Genomic DNA, 13,771 nt, shown 5'->3' on the forward strand with positions numbered 1-13,771 from the left:
TTTTTTTGGGGGGGGGGGTGCTTGAGGATCATGTGTGTGCCCAAAATTCCGAGTATTTCTGATTGTTTTAAAGCCAGACGGTGTGGTGTGCGGGAGGACCTCTTGCATGGGTGTGTGCTCACACCACAGTCTCTGTCTTCCATTTCTCCTTTCCGTGTGCGTGCACACGTGCTGGTGTGTTTTCAAGCCACTGGGGCTGGGAACAGAACTGTGGTCGGCTGTGTGGGCACCCGTGTTCCCTGGGGGCAGTCCAGAATAGATTCAGGTTTAATTGATGTTGCTGTATTACTTTGCACAAGGCTGTTAACCTTTACTTTCCTGATAGCAGTGTGTGTGGGTGGGTATCTTTGAAAAGTTCATGGAAAATTCACATTAGGAAAAAATTGGGGGCCAGCTGGTGGCATGGCTTTAAGATGGCTGGATCCTCATGGCTGACGGCACGGTTGGAGACCTGGACCTCACAGCTCTCACAGCTTGAGAAACATCCTGGGTGCATGTACTTGCATACCCCAAGTCACTACAGGAGAGATAGAGGACAGGGATTATGGTGTGACATCCCCCATAGGGGCTGTCTTTTCACCTTCTCTCAGGCAAGCATACACATGTCCTCTAGCAAATTAAAACAAACAAAAACTAGGCATGGATTGTAAGTTTTCGCACCAAAATTTGTATTTGTTAAGATTTTTGCCGTAAGATGCACATGCTCTCTAGAGAGACAGAGAGATACAGAGACAGAAAGCGAGAAATCACCTCCCCCATGGGGGATGACCACACCACAATCGCTTATGGGTATGCACCACATGCACCCAGTATGAGTTTCAAGCTGCTGGGTCTGAGATTTGAACCGCGGTTGACTACTTGGGAGCTCAGTGACATAACTATTACACCATCTGCTGGTCCCCAAAGTTTGTGTTTTAACTTTGATTTTTTCCATGAATTTTGTTAAGTCCTAGATTAGTTGCCCCCTTTTCCGCATCCCACAGGGGTAAGCATTATCTATGTTTTGGGGGTTTGTTTCCAGCCACCAAAGAGAATTCTTATTTACCTGAATTTTTAATTTTTCTTCCTTAGTAATTTAGTTGATCCTTTTTTTGTTATCGTTTATCATTTAGATTTGTTTTTCTGCACATTTTCATTTCTACCCTCTGCCCATTTTTCCTGTTGGTTTGTCTTTTTCTTGTCAATTCCACATACATATACATGCCTGTGTTTGTAAAGGGAGGATCTTTTCCTCCAGAGTAGTGCTGTCTAATGGAAATGTAATAGAAATCACTTACGTAATTTTTAGTTTTTTGGTGATAGCCATGAATAAAGTACAAATGAAATGGGTGAAGTCAATTTAAATTTTTAGTTCACCAATCTAACCCTGTATATGCAGAATATTATCATTTTAACAGATAACCTGTTTTATTTATTTTAAAAAATTATTATTTATTAAACTACAAGTTCTTTTTAGCTTTTTTTCGGCGGGGGGGAGGTTTGCTATAGGGCGCATGCGCTCGCCAGAAAGACAGAGAGACTGTGTGTGCAGAATATTATAATTTTAACAGATAATCAGTTTTATTTATTTTTTAAAAATTATTATTTATTAAACTACAAGGTTTTTTTAGCTTTTTTTCTCGCCAGAAAGACAGAGAGACAAAGCAAAAATCACCCCCTGGGGGGGGGATGACCACGCAATCCCTTCTCTTCTATTCTCCTCTTGGGATCTTGGGCGCGCACACACATGCATCCGGCGTGAGTTTAAGCCATCAGGTCTGGGACTTGAACCGCGGTTGACTACATGGGAGTCCAGTGACATAGTCATTATGCCAACAACTGGTCCCTGTAAGTATTATTTTTGAAGTTTGCTATAGGACATGTGTGCTCACTAGAGAGAGAGAGAGAGAGAGAGAGAGAGAGAAAGAAAGAAAGCAAGCAAGCAAGCAAGCAAGCAAGCTAGCAGCCAGGTCCAGACTCGAACTTTGGTCAGCCACATAGGAGTTCAGCACCTTAACCACCATGCTGCTTGCTGGCCCGATAATCAGTTTTAAATCATTTTTAATCCTTTGTGATACTGTGTGTATGTGTGTGTGTGCACATATGAGAGTGAGAGGGGAATGGAGAGGTGAGCACCCTCCACAGGGCCTGGTCACACCCTTTCTCTAGTCCTCCAGCCTACTGGATCTTGGGCACTTGATTTTGTGCCTGGCATGTTTTAGGCTGCCCAGGCTGGGGATTTGAACCATAAGCTTCATGTGGGATCCAGCTTCTCTTAAGCAGTGCCTTACTGCTATGCCATGGAGTCAGCCTCCTGGTTTAAATAATTGTTAATGAGATATTCCATGTCAACTGAGTCTTTGAGGTTTGGTACCTACTTTATTTACACCTAACTGGCATCTCAGTTCAGATTAGGCACCAGGGAAGTGCCCAGTGGCTGCACATGGCTGGCTGCTGGCTGCTGTGCTGAATGGTGCTGAGCGAGGTGCGTGTGCAGTTGCATGAGCTCCACATATTTATTTTTTAAAGAATTATTTATCTTAATTTTATTAATATTTTAATTTGCTATAGGACATTTGCACCCACCAGGGAGAGACAAAGACAGAGAAAGTGAGCTGCCAGATCTGGGACTCAAACCATGGTCAACCATGTGGCAGTCCAGCGCCCCAACCACCACGCCACCTGCTGGCCCCACGAGCTCCATTTATTAGTCATCTTTTTCTCATTGAGCTGAACTGCCATACTTATTATATGTTAAATTCTTTTATTGTGAGATCTACTTCTGATTTTTAAATTATATATATATTTTAATCTCTGTAATGATTAGTTTATTAGTACCATCCAGGACTCAGATGTTCAGTATTTCTCCTCAAATTACATGAACAAATGCAAATGGAAAAAATGCAAGTCAGAATCACATAACAAACAGCGCTCTATCACAAAAGCTGTGAAATTACAAGAACACTTATTTTAAAACACTGGTGCTTAAGGGGAAAGATAATCTCAAACCACAAAATTGCCAAATGTCCCCTAAACTGTTAAGCAGATAAACAGGACTCTAGTGAATGAGTTTGGGTTTTGTAAAGAAAAATCAAGTTCAAATAAATTGGATAATTTGTACTGAGCTGCGAAATTTGTGTCTTTCTTCATGTCTATCTGATTTATAAAGGGGCAGACAACAGAGCAGCGTTTCCCCTGTTTTAAACGTGGTATCCTCGTTTTAAAAACTGGCCCAATTAGTTAAAAGTACCTTTAGTGGAAAGCCAGGTTTCCTGAGCAGCCCATATTTAGATAAGTGGAAAGAGACGTTTGCAGCCAGCACTTCCATAGCCTTTGCTGGAACAGAGGTCAACAGAAAACTTGAATACGGCAGTCTTGTATTTTAAGGTCGTGCCCTTAGGGACGCTTTCTAAAGACTTCTGTAACAAAACTTGAATACGGCAGTCTTGTATTTTAAGATTATGCTCTTAGGGACGCTTTCTAAAGACTTCTGTAACGTAGGAACTGCAAAAATGTAACTGCCATTACATGGTAACAGGAGTTAAAGAATACAGAGCCCTCACGTAAAGATGAGAGCGCACTCTGCTATTAGTCCCTCAAGGACCGCTTTCAGAATGTTTGGTCCTAGTAATCCCATGCCGGGAGTAGACCGGTTACTGTTAGTGGGCTATGTGAAATTTGTTATCAGCCGATTAAAATTCTACCATTTCAGTTCTGGATCAAAACTGTTAAAAATTTTTTATCACCCTCATCATGATATGCAGGGTGTGTAGACAAAAGCTTTTAATCAGCTAACTACAATGAAAAGATAAACAGTGTAGTATTTTATGTGATCCAAAATGGACAAAAGGAAGACTAGCTTCCCCTCAAGAAGAAAATTTTAGACCTATGAAAAGGACAATACTAATTCAAAAATTATATTTACTTAGATGCATTCAGAATGTCAACAAAACAGCTGCAACTTTTTTTTTTTTTGCAATTACAGAGTGATGTTCAGTTAACAGAACAGCAGGTATTTGTATGAGCTGCATCAGAGTCTGCTGAAAATGAAAAAACCACCATCCCCATACATAACTAATGGGGGCTGTTCACCAACAGGAACCTGCTTTACATTTCCATGCCAGTTTACAGCCTGCATACTGTGCCAGGCAAGGATAGTGGCTATTGAGCATACCGCCAGGACAGGGCCATCTGAAGACACATTCATTAATGTGTAGCTGTACAAAAAAAGACACTGTACAGTTTAAAAACAAATCTTACACAGCCTTACATTTCAATTTTTTTTTTTTTAAAGAGTGAGTTGTGTGCGGGGCAGCGGGGTTAAATACAGACAAGGAAAAGGACTGAGCTGGAACCAACTTATTCATCATCATCTTTACCTTCTTCACCTTCCTACTCTTCTTCGTCTTTGCCCTCCTTTTCCTCCTTTTTCTTGCTCTTTTCAGCCTTGACAGCTCCCTTTCTTGCTGCATCAGGCTTTCCTTCAGCTCAGTGTGCAGCAGCATCCTTGTATCTTTCCTTCGGCTCAGCAGCCCTCTTTTCATACGGCTGCTCATCACCCGCAGCGATGTTACCCCACGTCTCTCCCAGGTTCACTCAGGACAGAGCAGGGAAAAGCTGAAGGAGGCCTCTTGGGTGCATCGGGATCCTTGGGCTTCTTTTTGTTTCCCCTTTAGGAGGGCTATAGCTTTTTATTTCTCTTTCGTAACGGACCTTGTCTGCCTTTGCTGTATCTTCAGACTTCCCTTTCTCTTTAGCAGACGTGGTCTTCCACCTCTCTGAGCACTTAGAAATCCCTGAGAAGTTGACTGAAGCATCTGGTGCTGCTTCTTGTGCTCCTTCTGGCAAGTTTGCACCAAGAATGCATGTGATGACATTTTGCCTCGGCTTCTTAGGATCTCCTTTGCCCATGTTTAGTTATCTTCCCTCCTGAGGCACGGAATCACCCAGTGCCCGTCCGGCTCTCACTTGCCCCAGTGCTGTCTCTATGGAGCTCTGTACTGCCGTGGCTGAGAGTGGGAGCCAGATGCATGCAGCCTTCTCATTCCACACTGTAACATTCTGTGTGTGTGTGTGTGTGTGTGTGTGTGTGTGTGTGTATATAATATATATATATAATTTCGAGAGATTTTTGCTATAGGGCACCTGTGCTCACCAGAAAGACAGAGAGAGAGAGAAAGCGAGAAATCACCCCCAAGAGAGATGGCCATACCACAATCCCTTCTCTTCCAATCTCCTCTCAGAATCTTGGGCACACACGCACACGCCCCTGGTGTGAGTTTAAGCCACTGGGTCTGGGACTCAAACTGCGGTCGACTCTATGGGAGTCTAGCAACATAGCCATTACATCAACTGGTGATCCCTCTGTATATATTTAACTTGCCAGAGATCACCTGCACACCAGGGAGAGAGGAAGTGAGAAAGCATCCCCGTAGGGGGTGCAGTTCCTTCTCCATTCCTACTGCCTTTCAGGATTTTGGGTACACACACACGTGCCCATGGTGCATTTTCAATCTGTTGAGTCTGAGATACAAACCGTGTAGTCCCTTCTCCTCCATTCTCCTCTCGGGATCTTGGGCACGAACGCACACGCGCCCGGTGTGAGTTTTTTAAGCCACCGGGTCCGGGACACGAACCGCGGTCGACTACGTGGGAATCCAGCGACATAGCCATTACGCTAACTGCTGGTTCCCCCCATGGTGCATTTTCAATCTGTTGAGTCTGAGATGCAAACTGTGTAGTCGGCCATGGGGAATCTAGCTGCCTTCCAGTTGGCCCTGATTCTATATTTTAGTCATCCTTTATTTACCTACTATCATCCCAGACTTTTTTCATTGACTTTAGAGTATTTTTGAATGCTAGAAAGTCCAATTTTTTTTTTCAGTTTTGCTAGAGGGTGCATGTGCTTGGGGGTGGAGATAGACATCCCCTCTTACACTATCTCTGGTTTCTATAATTGTCCCTCCCCATTGTACCTTCTAGTCTTCCTGTTTCTGCCATGGAGTGCAGAAAGTTTATATATTAAACAGGGACATACAGTGAATCTTTTTCATAGTCTAGTTTGCTTTGCTTAACATTCAATCTTCCATATTTGTCTACTTTGTATCCAATGTTAGGGTTTCCTTTTATTTTATTTATTTATTTATTTTTTTACTGAGTAGTAGTTCTTAGTGTATACGTTCCACATTGTTTTCAATCCATTCTTCTGCTCTTGGACGTTTGGGCTGATTCCATGTCTTCAGTTGTGAATACTGCTGCAGTAAACACGAATGCAAATGTTTCTCCGATTGAGTGTTTGCCTATCCTTTGATAGATACCCACGAGTGGAATTGCTGGGTCATACGTTAGTTCTATCTGTAGGTCTTTGAGGAGCCTCCATACTGTTTTCCACAGTGGCTGTACTGATTCACATTCCCACCAGCAGAGTAGGAAGGTTCACTTTTCACACAGCCTCACCAGAGCTTAATCATTCTTTAGTTTTTTAATCTTAGCCGTTCTGACTGGGGTTAAGTGGTGTCTCTTTGTGGTTTTGATTTGCATTTCCCTTATCATAAGAGATGTCGAGCATGTTTTTATATGCTTTTTGGCCATTCATGTCTTCCTTGGAGAGTAGTCTGTCCAGCTCATTTGCCCATTTTTAAATTGGATTGTTTATTTTTTTGCAGTTAAGCTTCTTCAGTCTTTAGTTCCCTGTAGACTCTGGTTATCAGTTCATCTTTTTTTTTTTAATTTTTTTTATTTAGGTTTTGCCATAGAGAACATGCGCCAGCTAGACAGACAGAAACAAAGAGGGAGAAAGTGAGACATCACCTCCCACCCCTGAGAGGGGGTGACCATACTGCAATCCCTTTTCCTCCTTGGATTTTGGGCATGCATGCACATGTACCTGGCATGATTTTTGAGCCATCAGATTTGGGACTTGAACCGTGGTCAGCCGGCCATGTGGGAGTCCAGCTCCTTCACCACCACACCACCCCATAATCCTTTATCTGAGGCTTAGTTTGCAAATATGTTCTCCCATTCTGAGGGTTGTCTCCTAACTGCTGCTTTCACAGCGCAGATATAGTCCCATTTGTCTGTTTTGGGGTTTATTGCTTATGCTTTAGGGGTCTTATTTAAGTCTTTGCCTACTCAGTTTCTCTCAAGTTTCTCCTATGTTTTCCATCAGTACTTTTACAGTTTGAGGTTTTTTGTTTAGATCTTTAATCCATTTAGAGTTCATTTTTGTTCATGGTGAGAGAGATAGGGATCCTGTTTCATTTTTCTTTTTTTTTTTTTTTAAGAGACTTTTTTTGCTGTAGGGAGTGTGCACTTGCTGTAGAGAGATACAGAAAGTGAGAAATCACCTCCCGGGGCAATGACCACACCATAATACCCTCTCCTTCATTCTCCTCCCAAGATCTTGGGCACACATGCCTAGTGTTAGTTTTAAGCCTTCAGGTCTGGCCACGTGGGAGTCAGCGACTTAGTCATTTTGCCATCTGCTGGTCTTGTTTCATTTTTATGCAGGTAGATATCCAGTATTTCCAGCACCCATATGCTAAAGAGATTTTTGTCTGCCTGGATTGTCTTGTGCCCTTTGTCAAAAATCAGTTGTCTGGGGGTTTATTTCTGAGTTCTCTCTTCTGCCACATTGTTGCACATGCCTGTGTTTGTATCAGCAGCTTTCTGTTTTGATTATCACAGCTTTGTAATTCGTTTTGAGGTCAGGAAGTGAGATACCTCCTAGTTTATTCTTTTTGCACAGTATTGCTTTGATGATATAGGGCCTTTTATGATTCCAGACACATTTTATGACTTTTTTCTATTTCTGTGGCCAATCTCTCTGGTAATTTGATCAGAATTGTGTTCAATTTGTGCAGGAAGCACCTTAAAGTGGATACAGTCTTTGTGTATAATGCTGAAAGCTCTAAACAAAGGCATAATCTACAGCTGGGTGATATTAACTGGATTGTATCCAGTTGTCTGACTGGGTCACACAGAAACTTGGAATAACCTGAGCATTAGGCAGAGAAGGCCAAGATGGGCTGGTAGAACCATAAGGTGCTCTGCAGCTGAATCAGGTGGCTTTGCCTACCCTATAAAAGAATGAGCACAGGGACCAGCAGTTGGCGTAATGGCTATGTCTCTGGACTCCCATGTGGTCGATCACGGTTCAAGTCCCGGACCTGGTGGCTTAAACTCAGGCATGTGTGCATGTGTGCCCAAGATCCCAAGAGGAGAATGGAGGAGAGGGACTGTGGCGTGGCTATCCCACCTGTGCGGGTAATTTCTCACTTTCTGTCTCTCTGTCTTTTTGGCGAGCACACACGCCCTATAGCAAATACCTCTCCAAAAAAAAAAGAATGAGCACAGAATAGTTTGGACCATTTTGTCTGTTCTGTTCTTCCTCAGCCCACAGCCCTTACCCTCAGGATATTTTATCTCTTCACCCCAGGGTGGGGCAAATTTGTAGGTTAATTTGGGTAGGATTGACATTTTCACTATATTAATCTTCCAATCCAGGAACATGGGATGTCTTTCGACTTTTTTGGTATTATTTTCAATTTCTTTTTAACGTTTTTTCATAGTTTTCCCTGTAGAGGTCTTTAGCATAGGCCCGCGGGACAGTAGAACAGGTTTCCTGAGGGAAGGAGTGAGAGACAGGACGAACGGCGCACTATCACAGCATGGAGACGACACAGTGTCTCTTCAGGGTCGTCTCTTTATTGTAGGCAGCACGGAGACGACACAGTGCTCAGGGTCATCCGGAGACGACGCAGCGTCACAGCTCAGGGTCGTCCGGAGACGGCACGGTGTCGTAGCTCTTCAGGGTCTTCGGGGTAGTCTGGCGGTTATGGACCAGGGATCATGCTTATATACACATTGGTGGGCCGTGATTGGTTGAATGAAGGATAGCAAAAGGTGGGTTATGATTGGTTGCTTTGTGGACCAATCATGAGGTGCCGGATATGCAAATCTGAGGGATTCTAAGCTCACCGATTTGCTATGGGAAGTGGCCAATCAGAGTGTGGTGTTGAAGGTGAGGTTTTTGAAGGGGAGCCAATTGTGGCTTTTGTAATTGTTTGCTCTCTGAGCCTAAGATGGCAATAGTAAGAGACTCATGAAAATGGCCTCGGCAGACTCGCTGGTGCACAGCCTCCCACAACGTTTTTTCATAGTTTTCCTTGTAGAGGTCTTTAGCATACTTGGTTAGGTTTTTTCCTAAATATCTAATTTTTTCCTAATCAGTCTATGTCTTTTAATTGGAGAATTTAATCCATTAACATTCAGTGTTGTTATCAGTATTTGTGGACTTATCCCTGCCATTTTGTTAGCCATTTTCTTGGTGGTTTTTTATTCTCTTATTTCTGTTTCTCTATCTTTAGTTTTCCTGACATAGTACTCCCTTCAGTACTTCTTGAAGAACTGGTCAAGTGCTGGTAAATTCCTTTAGGTTTTGTTTATCTGAGAATGATTTTATTTGTTCTTCCCATTTGAAGGCTAAGCTAGCCAGGTATAGTATTCTTGGCTGAAATAGTTTTTGTTTTTAAATTATATTTATTCATTTATTTTTAACTTGACCATAGACACATGCACACACACACACACACACACACACACACACACACACACAGTGAAAGCAAGCCACCAGGTCCAGGACTTGAACCATGGTTGGCCATGTGGGAGTGTCCAGCACCTTAACCACCATGCCACCTGCTGGTCCCTGAAATGGTTTTTCTTTAGTGTTTTGAGTATGTCTGCCCAGTCTTTCCTTGCTTGCATTGTTTCAGTGGAGAGGTCTGACTTTCGCTTAATAGGATAACCTTTTTAAGTAACTTGATGTTTCACTTACAATTTTTAGAATGCTGTCTTTGTCTTTGATTTTGACCAATCTGGCTATAATGGGCCAGGGAGAGGATATTTTTATGTTGATTCTGTTTGGTGTCCCTTTATTTCCTGTGTCTGGATGTCTGAATGTTTCTCTAGGTTTGGAAAGCTTCCTGCAAGTATTTCATGGAATGGATTGTCTGTGCCCTTAATAGATTCACCTGCCGGAATACCAATTATTCAAATATTTGGGTGTTTGATGGTATCTATTATTTCCCATATGCTGTCTTCATTTTTTTTTTTTTTTCATTCTTTTCAGTAGTGTTGACCAAGTCAGAGGTTTGGTCTTCTAGATCAGAGATTCTATGTACTGCATGGTCTAATCTGTTAATACTTTCCAAGGGAGTTTTCGATTTCCTGTATTTGAGTCTTCATTGCCTTTTCACTTTCAAGGAAATCTTTTAGGAGTTCTACCTAAGACTTGTAATCCCATAGATACAGTTCTTACTAAACTTCAGCTATCAGCAGTTTCCTGCTTAAGCTTGTCCTGGCATTCTCCCAGTATTAGGTGGAAGACTCACGTGGCCTCTTATGATCGTAATATTATGGGAAATGTGTGCTGCTTCTGTGTGTGCTGTCGTATTTTGTGAGCACAAAGCACTTTGGAATCAGATAACTGATTTTCTTTCAGTTTTTCTATAAGCAAGATTTCTAGCTGTATGGTTTCAGTTTCTCCAAAGAAAATGTGTCTTGAGTTACAAGTCCAGGTGTCCTCTGAGGTACACAAAGGACAGCAAAACACAAGGGGACTGTAATGTGGCCATCATCTTCTAATCAGAAGGTCTGTAGGTACTACTTCTAAATTGGAATCCAGACAGTGGTAGCACAGGTATGTTTGATCTTGGTTTGCAAACATTTATTATAATTTCTGTATTTTCTTATGTGCTTTATTCAAATGGATTTATAAAAAGATTCCTTAGGAGATTTTTTAAAAAATCTTTTTCCAGCACATAACTACTATAACAAATAGCTAGTTGCCTTAGAAACATTTCAGGCTTTACCATTTTACAGCCTGCCCCTTAGTATAGATACACGCAAACTCAGCGTTGTATAAATGTTGAAGAAATAGTGGCTTCCTTATAATAGCGGTGTAAGTAGTCATAGAGATCTTCTGGAGCCCTTGGCCAGCGTGTGAGGTGATGAAAATGGCATTAGGATGTCTGCCAGGAGCAGATCTCCAAAGGCGGTGATGAAAATGGCATTAGGATGTCTGCCAGTAGCAGATCTCCTAAGGAGAGCAGGACAGAGACCGGCAGTGGGGAATTCTGAGAGGAGGTAAGACGCTCCGTGGGAATGAAATAAAGGAATGTCTGAAGTAGACTTGATAAACCAAAACCACAGTGAGAAGCCCAGGGAAACTCTGCCTAGGGTGTGCTGAACAGGAGCCAGAACCTGGTGTGGTGCAGTTGAGCACCTGATTGGGCCCACCTCTGCAGAGGGTTGTTGAGAGGTGGTGGCCAGAGGCCATCTGTGAAGTCATGTGGGTGTGCTGCGGGGCCACAGGCAGGGAAGGGCCTTGTCTAGTTGGAGGGAAGAGAGGTGAGAGGGCTGAGTGGAAGTAACAGGAGGATGTAAAAAACCTGTACAGGAAGATAGCTACATAACGATGTGTTGGGATGATTGTAACACACAAGTCCGATCATCAAAAATTCAGCCCTAGAGGGGCCGGCAGGTGGCATGGTGGTTAGGGTGCCGGACTCCCACATGGGTGACCACGGTTTGAGTCCCGGACCTGGCAGCTTGCTTTCTCACTCTCTCTCTTTCTCTCTCTCTCACTGTCTGTCTCTGGCCAAATTAAGAAATAATAATAATAACAAATAAAGTTTAATAAATAATTCTTTAAAAAAAAAAGAAAATTCAGCCCTAGAAATTCTGTCATTTACGAGACTTTAAACAAATTACTTAATTACTCCAAACTCCAGTATTTAAAATTTGTAAACAGGGCATAGTACTAGAATATCATGAAAGTGATTTTCTATAAAGGAATGGTTTAATTAATGACAGGTTTGTAATGTGAAAAGCCTGGGTATTGGGACCAGCAGGTGGTTACATTGTTAGACTCCCACTTAGCTGACTGCAGTTTGAGTCCTGGACCCAGAGGCTTGAAACTCATGCTGGGCATGTGTGCATGCGTGTGTGCGTGCATGCCCAAAATCCCAAGAGAAGAATGGAGGAGAAGGGATTGTAGCATGGCCTTCCCCTCCAGGAGGTGATTTCTTGCTTTTTCTGTCTGTCTGTCTTTCCAGTGAGCACATGTGCCTTATGGCAAAAATCTCAAGAAAAAAAATCTAGGTATGTATAGTTTGATATCACTTTCTAGGGTAACCTGTCACCTCATATGTTAATGTGTTTTATTTTTTGTAGGTCAGCTGCAGCACCAGGATGTGTAATGATGAATTTACAAGTGGACTGTGTCTGCGTTTCCTCTGAAGACAAGACTTGAATACTAAAGTACTAAGCAACTCTAGAATGAAGAGCCTCAACAGCAGTTTGACAAGAAAGTTGTAGGCCCGGATGTGTTTGGTGGAATTTAAAAGAAGACCCTTCTTCCAAAGATTTTTTTGTGCTGAGAATGCTTCATGGTGTTCAGTCTGCTGGAGCCTGCTGGTGGAGTTTGATATTGCTGCCTGCCTTTGGCCAGTAGAACAGTGAACGCCAGGCCTCACCCAGTGCTAACTCAGGCAGTTGCTGGCATAAACATTTTGATACATTTGCCTTCAAGCTTGGGTCTTTCTCCTTCTGACAATGATTGTACAATCCCTGACTCCATTTGCTTCTGGATGTAAGATATTTGACAAAGTAAGAGAAGTCTGTTAAGCATTTTTGTCTCTAGGTCTAAAAATTGGTCATTTTGCCAGATTGGACTGCTTTTGTTTGAAAAAGAAAGGGGGTGGGGGGGGCGGAGATTGTGGGTTATAGCAAGTGTCTGTCTTTTACTTCCCTAATAAATGAATTTTCAGTTGGATGCATGGCTGACTGAATAAAACATTTATGTTTTCAGCATCTCACACAAGTAGGTGTGGCCATATGCTTGGCCAGTGAGGGTGAGCAGACACGCGTGTGCGGCTCTGTGCTGCCATCCTCTTTCCTTACCAGGTTGGCATGCAGGTGTAGGGAGTGGTAAGCCATGCGGGTCCAGGTGAATGCGAGTAATTCCTTAGGGCAGTAATTCCCAGCTTCGTTGTATGTTGGAATTACCTAGGGAGTGTTTTTTTTTAATTATTTAACTTTATCTTATTTGTTATTATTATTTAATTTGACCAGAGAGAGAGAGAGAGAGAGAAAGGAAGAAAGGCAAAGTGAGAAAGCAAGCCTCCTGGTCCAGGACACGAACCATTGTTGACCTTGTAGGAGTCCAGTGCTTTAACCATCATGCCACCTGCTGGCTCCAGGAGTTTATAAAATGCTAGAACCCAGGCCAGTCAAATGAGAGTATCTGGAGTTGAAAGCCAGACATCAGCGCTTTGAGAAATCAGCGTGATGGGCCAGCAGGTGGTGCGGTGGTTGGGTGCTCTCTATCATATCCACCTGCCTGTGCGGGTGAGGTCACTCGTAGAGGCTGTGCTCTGTTGCCATCTGTCTGTCTGTCCTTTTGCTAGCAGCACTCTGGATTACTGTCACCTCCTACATTTGGTAGATGCAGTGGCTCTTCCACTTTTTTTTTCTGAATTGTTTTGCCTATTGACTGTCACCTCCTACATTTGGTAGATGCAGTGACTCTTCCACTTTGGTTTTTCTGAATTGTTTTGCCTATTCTAACTCTTTGCTTTTCCATATAAACATTAGCGTCAACTTACTGATTTCTACTGAAAGTCCTGGGCTGGCTCTGTAGTCTAGTGGTTAGGGAAGCAGAGCCCACATGGCCAACTGTAGTTTGAATCCTGGCCCTGGCGGTTTGGAAAAACACTCGGGTGCGTATGTG

At 42.8% G+C, this 13,771-nt stretch overlaps 1 long non-coding RNA gene across 2 annotated transcripts in view; it reads left to right on the forward strand.

Annotated features, from left to right (window-relative positions):
• The window catches only part of LOC114009449 (uncharacterized), a 14,008-nt gene extending 1,194 nt beyond the window's left edge, over positions 1 to 12,814 (forward strand). Inside the window, exons 1-2 of one of the 2 annotated variants that reach the window (XR_003550857.1) lie at positions 12,094 to 12,141; positions 12,214 to 12,814. This is a non-coding gene — a long non-coding RNA (uncharacterized LOC114009449). Of the gene's footprint in view, positions 1 to 12,093; positions 12,142 to 12,213 lie in introns of those variants that run through there. The other variant, XR_003550858.1, reaches the window with a different exon arrangement.
• The last annotated feature ends 957 nt before the right edge of the window (positions 12,815 to 13,771 follow it).

The sequence above is a fragment of the Tupaia chinensis genome, unplaced genomic scaffold (genome assembly GCF_000334495.1).
Source record: "Tupaia chinensis unplaced genomic scaffold, TupChi_1.0 Scaffold000538_1, whole genome shotgun sequence".
NCBI lineage: Eukaryota > Metazoa > Chordata > Mammalia > Scandentia > Tupaiidae > Tupaia > Tupaia belangeri.